Source organism: Lathamus discolor, chromosome 5 (genome assembly GCF_037157495.1).
Source record: "Lathamus discolor isolate bLatDis1 chromosome 5, bLatDis1.hap1, whole genome shotgun sequence".
In the NCBI taxonomy this organism is placed as follows: Eukaryota; Metazoa; Chordata; class Aves; order Psittaciformes; family Psittacidae; genus Lathamus; species Lathamus discolor.
In genome coordinates, this window is record NC_088888.1 from 92,810,810 (window position 1) to 92,827,653 (window position 16,844).

General features: G+C 37.7%; 1 long non-coding RNA gene across 1 annotated transcript; it reads right to left on the minus strand.

The window, feature by feature from the left end:
- Nucleotides 1–2,861: 2,861 nt before the first annotated feature.
- On the minus strand, nt 2,862–8,468 carry LOC136014419 (uncharacterized). The gene is made up of 3 exons (XR_010612687.1): nt 8,298–8,468; nt 3,191–3,249; nt 2,862–2,948 (listed from the first exon to the last, which is right to left on the minus strand). It is a non-coding gene; the product is annotated as an uncharacterized LOC136014419 (long non-coding RNA).
- Nucleotides 8,469–16,844: the final 8,376 nt, after the last annotated feature.

Consider the following 16,844-nt stretch of genomic DNA (forward strand, 5'->3'; position numbering starts at 1 on the left):
TTGACCATAAGGAAAAAATTCTTCTTCATAGGATGTGGTGGACACGTCACCCCTGGAAACATTCAAGGATTCAAGCCCAGGCTCGATGTGGTTCTGAACAGCCTAATGTAGTTGAAGATATCCCAGCTCATTGCAGGGAGGTTGGACTATATGACCTTTGAAGGTCCTTTCCAAACCAAACTATTCTATGACTCCATGTCAGCTCTGGAAAGCCAAAAAGGCTACAGGATTTCCAGCTTTGGAGATATTCAAAACTTGATTGCGCAATCCCTGAGCATGTTGCTCTGACCCTGAAGCTAGGCTAACTTTGAGCAGGGGGTGGAACCCGAAACCTCAAGAGATCACTTTCAACCTGAATTGTTTGGTGATTCTAATCACATATTTAAAATTAAAATACAAACGCATTTTCAAAGTTAAGGTTAAGTTTCCAGTTCAAAAGTCTTCACATTAAAAGAATTACAACCATTTTTAACTATAGCATAATTGCTAGATTACAGGTTAGTAGTAATAATGTATGTGATATGGGAAAAAAAAAAGCAGCACATCTGTGCAATCACAGTCTAAGCACAAAAAGTCAGAAAAAAGAAGACATTGGTTTGCTGCAGCTCGAAAGTTTTTATATATGTACACACTATAGAGCATATATCTGAACTTTTATATTTGTACTCAGAGTACCCAAAATGATAACTTGTTAACAAAAACTGAATTAGCACAAGAATACATTGCCTACACAATTTATAAATGATGACATTATTAAATACAGTGAGAAGTAATATGCAAAGTATATTGTCTGAAATGAATCAGGGACAAAATCTGTGAATTTTAGAAGAAAAAAGATCTTCAGCATCAAAAATGAAAGAGAAGCTTAACGGAAGAAGAAAAAAGTGAATCAACTGGACAATATTTTTGACGAAATTCCGAACACTGTGCTCTGGGATGAGGATAAGGATTCCAATATAAGGAAGCAATCCAGATATAGAAGCTTTTAGGTAAAGTGAGAATAATTTTCAAACTGTTTCTGTGGTTGAAATGGCAGCATTTGAAACCCAGAAGAAAAACTACAGCGGGTATCACATTTGTATAAGGCCTTATTAATTCTATTGATTGAACTCCCTCTTTTAAACCATCCTCACTGTGATAGGGTCGTTTATTCTTCACTGGCTACTTTGCAGAAACAAAAAGAGGGGAAAAAAACATCTATTTTCTCCAAACATTGATTTATTTATTTATTTTTTTAGCCAGATCTACGCAACACACAAATAACATTTAGCCCAGATATGAGTAGTGATGGTGTCAAGGAGCTCTGTGAGTACTCCTAGAATTAAACAGAAGCAGAATGTAATGGAGGAAAGATACAACTCCCTAAATATTTACACCCTAATTTTTGAATTAATTTAATATTTTGTATTGGCAATACAATATTATGGGAGAAAGACATCTGAATCTGATGCTATTTTTCCTTAGGAACAGAAAAAAAGTTTTTCTTTAGGAACAGAAAGGAACCATTCCTGGAGGCCTAGTTGCTTTTGTCTCATCTAAACACAATTTACCATTACTTTTCAAACTATCACAGGAAGCGACTAAAGAAATTCTGCTAAGACACCTATAGGTGACCTTTAGGTAATTCATACAATCATAGAATAGTTAGGGTTGGAAAGGACCTTAAGATCATCTAGTTCCAACCCCCCTGCCATGGGCAGGGACACCTCACACTAAACCATCCCACACAAGGCTTCGTCCAACCTGGCCTTGAACACTGCTGGGGAAGGAGCATTCACAACCTCCCTGGGCAACCCATTCCAGTGCCTCACCACCCTAACAGGAAAGAACTTCCTCCTTATATCCAATCTAAACTTCCCCTGTTTTAAGTTTTAACCCATTACCCCTTTTCCTGTCACTACAGTCCCTGACAAAGAGTCTCTCTCCAGCATCCTTATAGGCCCCCTTCAGATACTGGAAGGCTGCTATGAGGTCTCCATGCAGCCTTCTTTTTTATAGGCTGAACAGCCCCAACTTTCTCAGCCTGTCTTCATATGGGAGATGCTCCAGTCCCCTGATCATCCTTGTGGCCCTCCTCTGGACTTGTTCCAAAGCAATATGATGCCAACAATGTAAATGGTAAATTTACAGTGGCAGAGGATCAGGCTGGTTTCTGTTCCTTGGATGGTATCCTTTTATTTTCAAAAAAATATGGATCCATTATTTGAATTATCAAAATTTTTAATGCAAAATATTTGCAAAAAAATCTACCTACCAATGGGAGAATAGTCAGACCACCTAAAATTAGACTGATACTTTAAAACAGTATCAAATAGATTGTTTAGGCAGAAGTGACTTGGTAACATGAATTATATTTTTATTTAGAAAAACTAAAATTAACTTTAGTCTTGTGAAGAAAAATAAGTTTCTCTGATTAATGAAGAGGACTTAAAGATTTAAGAAATATTCTATTTCTAATTGTGATTAATTATGGCTTACTTGGTTAAGAAAAACTTTCTAACTCATAAAGTTAAATTAATTGAACTTAAAATTTGTACAGGTTTTAGTTAGAGAAGGCCCATTAGTAACGAGCAGGTAGATTAAGAGAAAAAGCATTTGATCAGAACTGATCAAGCTACCACAGGCAAATGAGTTACCAGCCATCAGTGGTATTACAGTAATTTGCCATATACTCTCTTCCAACTGCATCAAATTAGCATTTTATTTCAATATTCACAGTAAGTTATTATGACATAGCTTAAGTGAAGTGAATACATTTTACACTGCAACAGCAAACTAAAAATACACACACAGTAATAGATTATAGCTCAGCTGAGGTCCTGAAGCGCCTTAGTTTATGGTAACCTAGCCATTTTCAATGTGTTTAATGTTAACATGAGCCTGGTATGTCTCTCTTCCTTGGCGTGTCCTCTTTTTCTTCTCCTCCTTCCTCAGACACAATTTCAGGACTGGAAGGAGACAGAGAGAAATTACAGGCTGGCCATATGACCAGGATTTCCAGACACCCAGGATAAGTGGGATCTGGACATGCCTTGCGGAGTTGATCTATCTGTGCAATTGCTAACCATCTGCATAGCGTATGCGTGCTAGATCAGATGTGCGCATATGTAGCAAGTTCAGTGTATGGCACACTGCCCATATTTCCCTCTGCGATTCCCTGGATGTGTGCCCATCCCTTAATTTTGTATACCTCAAACAACTCCTTCCATTCTTCTCTCTAGTAGCATACAGAAAGTTAAGGAAGTTTTCCTATAAAGTAAAAAACGTGGTAAGAGTACAGCAGCAGTTAAACATGCTTTAAACTTCATCAAGAACACTGTCAACACTATTAGCTGCAAATTATTGTGAACAACAGCAACCTACTATACACATACAACAGTACAACCAGCTGAGAACAAACACCATACACTTCATCACGAGGAACATTTACATAACATGGTGCAGGCACTCAGTATTATGTCACTAATGTGAGTCTTTCTGTAGATTCTTGAGTGCCTCTGGCTTTGCAGAGTACATCCAGCTAAATAGCACTTGTATGGCCCTAGGACATATGTGTCTGGCCTCCTGCAGCCACTGCTCAATTGGATATAATGGAGTCATGCTAAATGACAGAGCCCTCAGCATGGTAGGTGGAGGGGGCAGGCACAAGCACAAAGAATTAATCAAGCAAACCAACTCTAAATTGTATAAATTCTGTCAAGCAAATATCTATAACATATTCTGTCACTGAGACTGTCAAAATGTGCTAAATCCTCAGCTTAAGTGAAAATAGTAGAGATATTCTAAATTACACCAATTATGGCAATATGCACTAACAGAAGATCTTGCCTTATTTTACAGGGTTTTTGAAAATTTGATGGCACAAAGGGGCTTAGAAGCCACGCTTTCTGCTTTGTACTCTCTCCCCTATTCACTGAACTTCATTTCTCTGTATACTAGAAAGTATCTGCTTTTCTGCCCAGGAGTAAAAGCCGGTCCTGCCCTGCTCTTTCCTGGACTGTCAGTATGGTGCTAGCTTTGTCAACAGCTCTGGAAGAAAGATTTGTTACTTAACTTGCACCCTAAGGCGGTGCAAATGATCTATAGCAAGTAGTTGTAATTTCTTCTCCTTCTTATGTTTCTGAAATATTTTCACTATTTGCAATTTTCATCAATTTCTTCATTTATGTATTTTCCGAAATTAACTCAAGTATCCAGTGTAGCTATATAATTATATATTAAATAAAACCCACATTCATTTGATCAGGAATTTGCTGTACCAGAAGTTCAGTGTTTTCTCCAAAGCTGAAGCAATTCAATTTATTTTACACTGCACTGTTCCCCACTTGAAAGAAATTAAGATTAAAAACAATAAATAAAAGTTTACACCATTTTTCCAGGTGGTGTAATGAAACCACAGAGCTTTAGTTTCAGTAACTGGATAAACAGACGAAAAAAAAATGGAAAATTTTATGATAACAATTTTCCAATGAAAGAAAAGCAAAATTTTCTAAAGTCCAGGTTTGAACCAGGTAAAAATTGAAAGTGATCAGATGAGGTTATAATCCCATCTCTGGAACTAACTCTTAATGCTTATGAGTAAGGAATTTATTTCCAAGTTCTGCTTTATTATTGACTATCTGCAAAATGGCATATAAAAATTCTTTACTAGTATCATTCACACGGTTTAATTACCAAGTAGAGGTGCTAATAAAAATGTCTTCTTTTTGTTGTCACAGCTATTCTCAACCTACTACTGTGTTGGCATTGTAAAAGGAAAACCATGGTATACCCCTTTTTTGAATTTTGAGAGTAGACAGAATTGAATTAACAACCAAACTGGCTTTCTGAACTCCCTACATTTTTAAAAATCCTTAAGGAGAAAAGTAATTAGTTATTGCTAACTCAAAATATATAGGGCATGTTTTCTCTGATGCTGGTAAGATCTAGACTGTCAGGACAGGAGTTTCTGTGAAGCTGAAGATGCAGATGAACAAAAGCAAAAGCAGCTTAATGTCTCAAACACCATTTTGAGTTTACTGTGAAAGTCTAGCAAAATAGGATGGGTTTGTACAACTAGAAATAAGGTCAAGCAAACATACTATTGCATTAATGTCTTGTGTAACGTCCTTATGGTTGAACCCTCTTCCTTTTATTAAGTAAATATATTGGTTAGGATTCACACACCTGTCTTGTACAACACAGGCTCAGGCTCAGGAGGCATATTTGCTCTGAGACAGGTGCGCACCATGTGTCTCTCAGCTGGGTTAAAAGAAAAGCATGCATACATATGTCGCTGAGCATAGGGAGAAAGAAAAATGGATGAAAGTTGATCTGATACAAAAGAGAAGCATGAAATGAAAGGACATACAACACATGGAAAGGGGACAGATGCATGCGTGTACTAAATAGAAAAGAAAGTTCCATGCATTAAAAGGGAGAGTAAGAAAAAATAAATGTTACCTGACTCACATTTGTTAGAAAGATTATTTTCTTAGAAAGGAATTAAAATTAGCAATAGTTTACAGGGCATTGTTTTCCTTAAACAAACCTGGAATGTTTCAAAGTAGGGCTTTTTTGTGTGTGAACTGAAAAACAGATAAAAGAGCTGAACTCAGAGGGAACCCAAACAGAAGATGCGCTAACAAGTTAGAACCAAAATCCTCTGATGTTCTTTGTCACTTCATCTTCAGCAAAGTCCATCTGCACAGGAGCTCTCATTTCTCTTTTAAAGAAGGGTTATACAATGATTAGAAGTAATCATACAAGCAGAAATCCCACAATGAATTAGAATGAAGATTGAGCATTTTCTTAGCTCACTTGTGAAGAGGTAGGAATGAATTTTCAAAAACAATGGAGAGATTAGCATACGTTGTATCAACTGCTTTTTGTTTTCCAGATATACTGCCCCTTTTTTATCCATTTCTCATAGGCAGGACTTCTTGTACATAGAAGTGTATCTTTCAGTGCTTAGACCTCTCTAAAGGAAAACTAAAAACCTGTGGTTTAATGTGAAGCTAAAATTGACCTTAAAGTCCTATTGTGTTTTATCTTCATATAAATTGATTAGAATCTACGGAGAAATTGATCACTTTTCATTTCACTGTCATGTCCAAAATCTCTATATTGTACACAAGTCTATAAAATGAATGAAAAAAAAAAACCCCAACAAAATAAAATATGTGCTAAAGCTACTGTAGGAATTTACAGAGTCAATTGAGCTCCTTCATCTATTTTTAAAATGTACAGATTCTGAAAAGAAAAGGCTGATATATTCTCATATTGAAGTATTCTCTACCTGCAGTTCTTCACAACTCAGTGGCAATTTCATATAGGTTTCAAGGCAAATACAATTCAAATCAACCATGTACAGTTAGGAAAATGCAACTACAATAAACTTTGAAGCAAACCCCTACCAGTGTGCACTTTAAAGATATTTCTGGAACAGAAAGTATTAAGCATAGACGTCAGATTCTCTCTTTTAGTTACTTCCAAGTTCAATTTAATGTTAACATTATAGAAATACATAAGGAGGTTGAAAGCAGTTGAGATGTTCACCTATTTATCAATTGTATGTTATTTTCTGTTTGGGTATAAAACTTCAGAATTCTACCTGTAGTTAGACTGATAAAAATAAAAGCTATTCCAGGAAACATATGCTAGTTGGCTCAATTCTGGAGAATTAAAAGATTTATATATATATATATATTCATAGAATCATAGAATAGTTAGGGTTGGAAAGGACCTCAAGATCATCTAATTCCAACCCCCCTGCCATGGGCAGGGACACCTCACACTAAACCATCCCACCCAAGACTTCATCCAACCTGGCCTTGAACACTGCCAGGGATGGAACACTCACAACCTCCCCGGGCAACCAATTCCAGTGCCTCACCACCCTAATAGGAAAGAATTTCCTCCTTATATCCAACCTAAACTTCCCCTGTTTAAGTTTTAATATATATATATATATATATAGGAAAAATATTACAGCTCTTTCAGTTAAGTTGACACTGTGATTCTGGGGATGGGGTGGCAGGAAGGCTCTTCTATCTAAGAACTTCAATTTTTTACTTGCAAGGGTTAAACAGAGTCTGTATTATTTTATTACCTCCAGGGTATTTTATGTGTTTTGTCTCTAGGTGATTGTGCAGGTGAGAACAGACTAAGATCTAAGCCAACCTCAGCGCACACTGAAAACATGTAAGTCGATAAGGAACTACTCACCAGGTGCAATTCAGTTCATAGTCTAGTACAGAGTCAATCCAGATATGAAAATATTCCACTTCATCCTATTGCTACATTCCAGTTTGTGGGTCATTTGCAAGTAATAGCCTTGTATATAAAAAAATCATAGGTAATATCAAGGTGATTGGAGCTTTTGTTAGGAAAAGTTACAAAAGTTTATTATATTTGGGGAATTGGTATGAATTGGTTTTGGTTTGGTTTTTTAATTTATTTTTTTTACAATCCTTAATAAGTAAATTCATTAACTTCAAGGAAATACAAAGATCCAGAGCCAAGCAAAATACAAATTATCCAATACCAAATGACCCATGAGGAAAATAGAAATAACCAGTCTGGAAATCTACCTATTTCTAAAGCATGGTCTATACGGCAAACCCTACATGGGTGAAACACAGATGAGGAGAGAGGTTTCTACTGGGAAGACTGTACCCTCAGTCACATAATGATCATGTAAACCAATTTTTAGAGTACGCATTTTAATATCTGATATATGAAACTGATTTGTAACTCTATGCATCTGAACTCTGACATAATCTAAAATAAAGTTATTGACAATCCCTATTTTTACATAAGGCAAAGTATCACCTGAAGTGAAGTCAGCCACAGGGAAGACAAGAAGCATGTGAAGCAGGATGGGATGCAACTATTTCTCTCCTAAGAGACCTATTACAGAACTAAGTGCTCAAATTAATTGCTAAGGTAGCATGCTGGAAAATAAAATACACAGGCATAAAGAATCCAAACAGAAAATATGCATCTTGTTAGCATTGTTCTTATAGAGACACTACTCTGAGATCAATGTTCAATTTTCTTAGGTTCTACTAAGCAGCTATTCATAAACAGATAAACTTCTCTTTGTCTATACAAGTAATAGCCCATCCACAGACAGTTCTGAAAAACAGCAAATTTATGGTAGATAGTCCTCTAGGGAAAAAAACAAACCACCCCAAAAAAACCACCCAACCCCCCCAAAAAAATATCAAACCACACAAAACCCAGCAAGACTGAGGGCAGAAGAAAACACTACCCATCTCCCTCCCTTCTTCTTCCAAACCCATTTCTGATCTTACCTTTTCCTCTGCCCTCCCTACACACTTGTATCCTGGTGGCTCTTCCATCCTTCCTTCAGAGCTTTAGAGCACACAGTATTTGCTCCTCAATAGAAACTGCTACTCTCATTTTCTCCTCCATTTTCAAGCTCCTAGCATTTTACTGTTTTCCCTTTCCTATTAGTGTCTGGTCTTTCTTTAAGTTCACTAAGATCTACTATACACAAAGCCTTCAACTACCAAGGACCCTGCTGCTCTCCTGATGGAATTTATTCACAAGAATCAGCTGACTGTGATGAATTGACTACATGCAAAGTCCCTTTACCTCTTTAAAATAACATCACCTTTTCTAAGAAAAAAAATTGAATATAGAATTGTAACATTTTTTATTTACATAGTTTATAATTAAAATATTGAGGACAGCAATGAAGTAGGGTGATTTTGAAGAGGGTGGGAAGGAAAGGCAAGGCAAGTGGGAAATGCAGTATGAAACAAGAAACCCCTTTTTTTAATGCAGTTTGCTGCAGGTTTGTGGGGTTTTTTGGTTTTTGGATTTTTGTTTGGTTGGTTTGTTTTTTTGTAGTTTTTGTTGTTGTTGTTGTTGCCCTTCTTTGCAAATGTTTTTCTAGGCAGGGTCCAGAAATCTATTAGTACACTCAAAAAGAAAACTTCTGAATCCCCAACACTGGATACTTGTAAGATTCAGCTGCACTGGGTGCTGGGCCACCTTGTCTAGACTGTGTTTTTGCCAGGAAAGTTTGGACCAGATGATCCTTGAGGTCCCTTCCAACCTGGTATTTTATGATTTTCCTGTATTTCCATTCTTCTGTCTTTAAGATGACTAAATGTTTATTTGGGGATACAAGTGGAAGTGAAAGACAAGTGGGAAGCCTATTTTAAAGACAGGAAATCTCATTCTGGGCAAATATAGACAGTATAGGGTATAATCAGAATGAGGAAATAAAAAAAATAAAGAACAATATATAAAGAAGAGGATGCAATGTCTTTGGAAAGTTGAAAAGTACACAAAGCATGAAGATAATTCTCCTCCCAGATCCATTTACTAAAATATAAAAATCTGAAATATCCCATTTTGAAATAATTACACCATAATCCAATTTAGAGCTTGACCAGAGTAAATGATGTTCATGAACAAATGAAGGCAGTTTAATGGTTGGAATTGTAAGTAGCACATGCAGTATCAATGGCTGAAATATACCCTGTCACACAGGCCTGATGGCACTTCCTCAATTCCTATCTCAGTCTCACGTTTTAACTCTACTGTTTCTGTTGCTGCCTTACCCTCTCACAGTGAATTCCCATGTTTCTAAGTCCTGCATCCTTCCACACTATATCAGTTACTGGCTTTTGAAGGTAAGGTAAAAATTACATCTTGCCATCATTTAGGTAGGTGACATACAATTTAGTTTCACAAGTAAAATTGAGAATAGAGTGAACAAGATTTTTTTAACTTATTTAATTTTATTTACTTATTTACATGGGCAAATACCAGAGTAACTAGCACACAAATCTGCAGTCACTAATGAGTTGGTTGCTGAAACATGAAGTTGGAAGGACTTTAATGTGGACTATCAAGTAGTATATGCAATATAATATTTATCTAAGCACACCTACAGACAAAGGAAATGATAAAGTAGGGCTGTAAAAGAAGATACTTGCTTTCATTTGGCTGCTAGCAGTAACCTGAATCTAGTATGTGTACTCCTGTCAAAGAAAGCAACAGAGCAGCTGAGAAAAATTCAGCTATTTACTTTGTCCTTGGATGTGGAACCCTCTGGAGTGAATGGGGGATACCTCCTTCCCCAACAAAACCTAAGAATACTCTGTAGAAATAGGCTTCTGACGTAGCTGGGGCAAAGACCAATATGTCCATAATAGAGAGGAATAAGGGAACAGGGGCAAGATGCACAAAAGCAATCAGGCTTCAGTGATGATGAAAAGAAAGATATTTCCCAGGCATAAGACAGGATCATCTATAATTTGCTGCAACCCAGGGTGCCTCTGAAAGTTGCTGATATAAGACCAAGACTGAAAGTGAAGACACAGCTGGTGAGAGGAAGATGTGCTGTGTTCTGTTTCACCCAGCTGATGCAATTTTCTCTGCTTTACTTACCTGATCCTAAAAATAGGCTTTAATCACAATGAGAAGTAAATTTTAAAGGGCTTTTTACATATATCCACTTTAAGGGTGGGGACAGGCAGAACAATACCATAGTACTGACCAACTCAAAAGAGTCCCATCAGAATGAGAAAACATGCTGGGTGTTCAGCATTTACATTGCTCAGGAGGTTATTAGCCCTGAGCTATTAGTAATGCCATGATATTTCATGATAAGATGTGAAAACTGTGCGGTATATCCTATTAGCTCACATCTTATCAATGTGGAAAGAATAATCTTACTAAAAACATAAAAAAATTATTTTGCCTTCACAGCCAAGTTTCCCCATTTAGCATGCTCCCAAAGAAACAGTCTGATGAAACTTTGACATGAGGCTGTCACAAGGTTAGATATCTTGTGAATCAATATGGCTAGAAATTAGACATGTGGATTGTTAGCTTCCATGTGCAAGTCACTATGTAAAAACATGCATAAGTTTGCTATTTTTAAAAACTGTAAAATATGTATCTAACCACATAGCAGGAGAGACCACCTTACATGGATGGATCATTAGAAAACAGTATGTCACTGTTCCATAATAGACAGGCTTCATGCCTCAGTTATTTCTATTCTCTACGCTTCATAATGCTATCTAATAAGTAGCCAATCCCCAGAATAGATTTAACAGAAAACATACACTGCTATTTGGACAGTTGCAGCTATTTCATCGTCCCTAAGAAGCACAGGAAATACATGTGTACTTTCAAAAAGGAGATGCATTAAACCAGTATGACTGACTGGTATGGTTGTATGTTTTCATTTAAAATATTCTTCATCTTCAGGTCATAACTTTTCATTTTTAAAGCCAGTTATCACTTAAAAAAAAAAAACAAACCAGCAAAACACCAAACCATTCTACAGGACCTGGGAGTGCTGGTGGACACCAAGCTGAACATGAGCCACAAGTGGTATCCTGGGCTGCACTGAGATGAGTGTCATGAGTAGGTGGAGGCCTGTAATCCTTTTCCTCTACTCATTACTGATGAGGCCACCCTTGGAGTGCTGTGTCCAGCTCTGGGCTCCTCAGAGCAAGGGAGACATAGACATACTTAGAGCTCAGCAAAGTGCCACAATGATGAAGGAACTGGAGCATCTCTTCTATGAAAAAAGGCTGTGAGAGTTGTGGCTGTTTAGCTTCAGGGAGAGAAGAATGTATGTATGCAAATACCAGAAGGGAGGGTGCAAAGAAGACAGCCAAGCTCTTTTCAGTGTCAGGACCAGAGGCACTGGGCACAGACTGAAACATGGGAGATGCTGTCTGAACATCAGGAAAGACTATTTTACTGTGAGAGGGACAGAGCACTGGCACAGGTTGCCCAGACAGATTGTGGAGCCTCCATACTTGGATATATTCAAAAGTCGTCTAGACACGGTCTTGAGAAACTGTCTTTATGTGAACCCTGCTTGAGCATGGGGGTTGGACCAGATGACCTTCATAGGTCCATTCCAACCTCAATTGTTCTGTGATTCTGTGGTACATGAAGGATTCCTTCTGTATATAATGTTAATCACCTGCTGAATTGTACTTAACACTTCTAATTGTAGTTTGGAACTTATTACTTGGAAACACACTTTCTTTGAGGACAAAATTTTTAAAAGAGTATCTTCAGCACTGAGTAGAGATATGTTTGCCTCTTTAGGCTATGTCTACTACAAAGTAATTTCTTCACAGGGGAACTTTCTTTTGGCCACATGAATTTTCTCAGAGATTGTCTCTACTGTGCTCTTTTTCCCAGGTAGGGGTTTGTTCAAATATTGTCAAAAATAAGATTGCAGAGTTGAGATATTTAGAGACCTTTCCTGACTGCTGAATGTCATTGTAGATCTATGTGTACAAAAGAAACTGAGTTAAAAGATACACTTCTTTTGTCTTATATATGTGTACAAAGGAGGAGCAGGTTGGGATTTCAAGGAAAAAGAGAGGCACATAAAAGAAACATAAGTGACATACAGAAAAGGTGAATATGATGTAGCAGATTAATTATGGATCTCAAGGAAAAGAAATGCACTTCTGTATTGGTTCAATCTCAGACCACAAAATTATTTCTTCATTCGTGGAATAGAAATCACAAGATCCTATTTTCAAAACAATAAGATACTTGACTAAGGGTACCACATGTAGGAAAAGTGATATCTTCACTGACATCACACACTGTAATTGACTGAGTAAAAATCTAGCAGCAAATTTCCTTCCAGTTGGTCTATGACTCTGCCCATGCATGCACACACTTGCTTGGATGCTATATAGTAAATCAATCGCTTGCTAGAGGTTTTCATTTAAAAAGGAAGCAGGCATGAAAGCTCACAAGCCTTACTGATATTACCAATGATTGTATATACTTTGATAGCAGTCACACACAGACATTCTTTACACATTGGAAAGCAGTGTCAAAAAAGATTACCCCTTTTCATCCATTTAATACTATGTTGTCCTTGCCCATGGCAGGGGGGGTGGAACTCAATGATCTTTTAGGTCCCTTCCAACCCAAACCATTCTATAATTATATGGTTCCATGTTTAAAAACAGTTGTTATTTTTTTTTGTTTGATTTTTTTTTTTTTTTTTGCAAATGCAGGCACCAGTCACATTTTCTATAAGAATGCGAACTCAAGATACTTAATCAAACTTGTGTGTCTTAGTAGGAGTTTAAAACAGTACAACTTTTTAGTGGGATTCAGCTTTCTTCTGATTTGCTCTGAGAAAACACATATTGCAGTCATGCAACAACATGAGGCATAACTGCAGCATGCCAGTTAGCAGGAAAGGGGCAGCTGTGAAACCTCAAGACAGATGATCTAAGGTGGAGCCTTCTTCATATTCTAAATTGCGTCCTTCAGGCTCACCCAGCCAGCCAGCTGTATGCTGCATACACATCGCACCACACCACACACAGCACAGTTGTATGTAACGTTATTTCCTTGGGTGGGAGAGACTGTGGCATAAAATACAGCTTTTGACAGTTTTCCCTTACAAGTAAGTCTAAAAGACTAAGACTAAAATCAAAGGCATTTACTTTTTTAAATAAAATTAACTGCACAATAAGCCTAGATTTGAAATCTATGGTGGGTTTTTTTAGTTATATTCTCATGGTTTTAAAGGAAATATAATATCTTTCTATGGACATAGTTTTAGCTGTATTTCAAGTTGTATATGGAATTACCTAGTTCACAATTTAAACTTTTTTTCCTCCCAGCCTTTTAAGAAATTATTCCAAATCAAGGATTGAAATTGGAAATAAAAAAAAAAAAAAAAAGTATTTTAACTTTAGGAGAGAACATATCTGCATGTGGGTTCTGCTGCAGTAAAAGCCAAGAAACATTTTAAATGAAGACTTCATTTCTACTGATACAGTTAGCCTGAGTAGTTATGTCCACGAAAACACTGATATGTTTTGCCATAAACAGCCTCACAATACCTGATACTTTACTTTAAAACCTAGATCCTGCAGGTGAGGTCTCATGTTTAAAGAAAGACATTTTCTATTGTAATACTAAAAAAACCCCAAACAATTATTTTTTTATAGATTAGTTGAGCATCAGAATTTCTATCACCAGTTCTATATGCAGTTCACTGCATCCAAAAGGGCACTTCAAAGACTTTCCAAAACTCCCACTAAAACTATGCTCCATCCTTTACTTACTTCCTCCCTCAATTCATAACTGTTAAGGAAAATAACAGTATTGCCATTTCAGCTTACTAGAAGGTTACGTTTTTAAGAACTGGGAGAGAGGAAATAAAGTTAAGTACAAAAAATTCTTAAATCTCTGTGAGAATTTTTTTATTTCCTTTAAAACTCCTGTGGTTTCTGAGTACTTAAGGAATAATAGCTGTGAGGGTAATTATCACTGCTTCTAGGATACTCATGTACGTGTGCTGAAGAAATAAAGAAGTGGGTTTTTTTCCAATTATTTAAAAGAATCCCCTGATAAAATTACCATTTTCAGCTAGAATGAAAAAGATTCACTATGTAAGGAGCCATGCTTCTTTTGGGGTTTCATAATCCGTAGAAATGAGAATCTCTAACATATGTTGTCATTACTTATCTAAATACAAGCTCTGATGGAAGTTAGCAGAAAAAAAAGAGTGTGTTCATGTATGTAACTCTGAGCAATTTTTCACCAAGATTACGCAGAAAACAGTATATTCACCAGGACCCCATATGTTGCTTTACCTACATACACAACAGAAATCTGTCAGCCTGTGGGAGCAGGCCAGAATGCTGCTAACATTTTTTCCTAGGTGACACCAGCAGACAGCCAATTTTATTCGAATTGATCTGCACATGGTTCCCCAGGTGTTTGTACAGAGCCCTAAGACAATACATACCAAGCAGCTTGCATAAAGTCGGGTTTCAGCAATTTAAGACATCAGTTGCCTGGAGAAAAGATGAGGAAAACATTCCCAGACAATCCCACCAGGAACTGAATTAAAGGGGGCAACAAGCAGGTATCCATAAGTCCTCAGATTGGTTTCCTTTCAGAACAAATAAGGAGGTTTTGAAGTCCTATTCAAACTCAGTGAAAAGGCAAAGCTTAGGTAACAAAATATTTAAATCAGTTTGAAAAGCCATACAGATTGTCTCTTTAGGTTGCCTGCTTTACATGAAAAAACACGTGGATGGGAGGAAGAGGCAGATGCTTTAGAATGAAAGGTGAGTGCTTGCCAATTAACTTATTTGACTGATAACAGGAATGCACACCCTCTGCTAATTGATGCCTCAGTGCTCTCCCTCCAATTATGAGTAGGTCAGGTTTCTTGTGTGATTTTAGCCACCTAGACAGATCAGGAAAAGAACCAAAACATTGCTTTCTGAGACAGTGGCACCTAAACACAGTCCTTCAGCTTCCTTGGACTAAGCTGGTTGCAGGCCCATCCCAACACCCCCCATCTCAGTGCCATTCCTTTTACAAAAGAGGAAAAGAGCAGGCTGACAGAAATCTCTCAAGAGCATCTTTGTGACACTACAGTCAACCGAAGTATTTATTGTTGATCACACTGCTTCTAGGTAGAGACTTCTCACTGGAAAGTGAAAGCCTGAAAAGTGCTGTTTAGTCCGAGGTACTGCTTTTGCCTCCTCACAATTCCTTTCAGTTTAAGACACACCTTCACAACCGCTCAGAGACTGTCTCATCTTCCAGCTGAACTTCTCCCCTTGGACCACCTTAATTTTGTCTATTTTTGGTTTTTACAGACTTCTTAACTGCAAAGACTCCACAAATCCTCCCATACTTTTTCTTCTCTTCTTCTCGTAAGAGTCTTCATATGTTTGAAAATACCTTGAAATAGCTCCCTGACTCAGTACCTGGGCTCCTTTCCACCTCTCCTCATTGCTCCAGAACATGACTGTGGTGCCAGTGGTCTGTGCCCTCCAGTGAAGGGGTGGCCAGCACTGAGAAGCTACCTTCCCAGCTGGGTTTTCCAGCACTACATCAAGAAAATGGCAACACGAGATTTACTTACAGGTCCAACTGATACCTGGGAATAAAGGGTTAACATTGTGCCTGCTTGCTTAAGCAGTCGCTGTGCTTGGTGAAGCAGAACTTTAGGAGTCAAAGTTGCTAGAATGGTGAAGCAGAATTGTAGGAGTTACAGCTGCTAGGCAGAATTGTAGTAGATAAGATTCATAGCTTAATATTTAAGACATTCTTGTTTAAATAGTATCTTTAGAAACAAAAGGAACAAAAGATAGCCAGAGTAACAAAATTTGCAAACTTGACAAGTTTCTGCTTTAAGATACATAAAACTGGCTTGTACGGAACCTGAGGTTTGGATAGGTGCCGAAACCCTATTGAGTCTGCGTGAAAGCAAGAGGTTACTCGTGGTGATGAAGAGGAACTAGAGGCCTTCATCCTCATGACCCCCTAACGACCACCACCAGGAGGCACTGCGCAGGCGCACCAATGGGACGAATGCCAGAAAACTAACTATAATACTAGACGGGAATAGGTCTTGCATATGTATTAGGCATGAAGCAATCTCATGTTTAGATAATCATTATATGTAATATAAATGAACTGAGTGACAAAGAAAAGGTGTACATGCTTTTGGAGGAGCGATCCCCATGCGCCTGAGCACTGAATAAAGCATACCTACTTTACAACTCTAACAAGTTGTGGAGTCAATGCGGGTATCACATATACACAGTATATAGCATAGTGTGCCTGCACCCACTCGTGGCATGTTAGGGCATGCAGGACTGGAAACCACCCCACATTGTGGCATGTGTTTAGCTAACAGGCAGCAGCTAACAACAGCCAGACAGGGCACCCGCCACGCAAGTCTCTCAGCTAAAATAGGCACCAGTATCAGTGACACATGGAGTTGGGGTTTGTACAGAAAGGGCCTGGAACTGTTCACAGGTTCATCTGCTGATAGCAGCCTCCTGCGT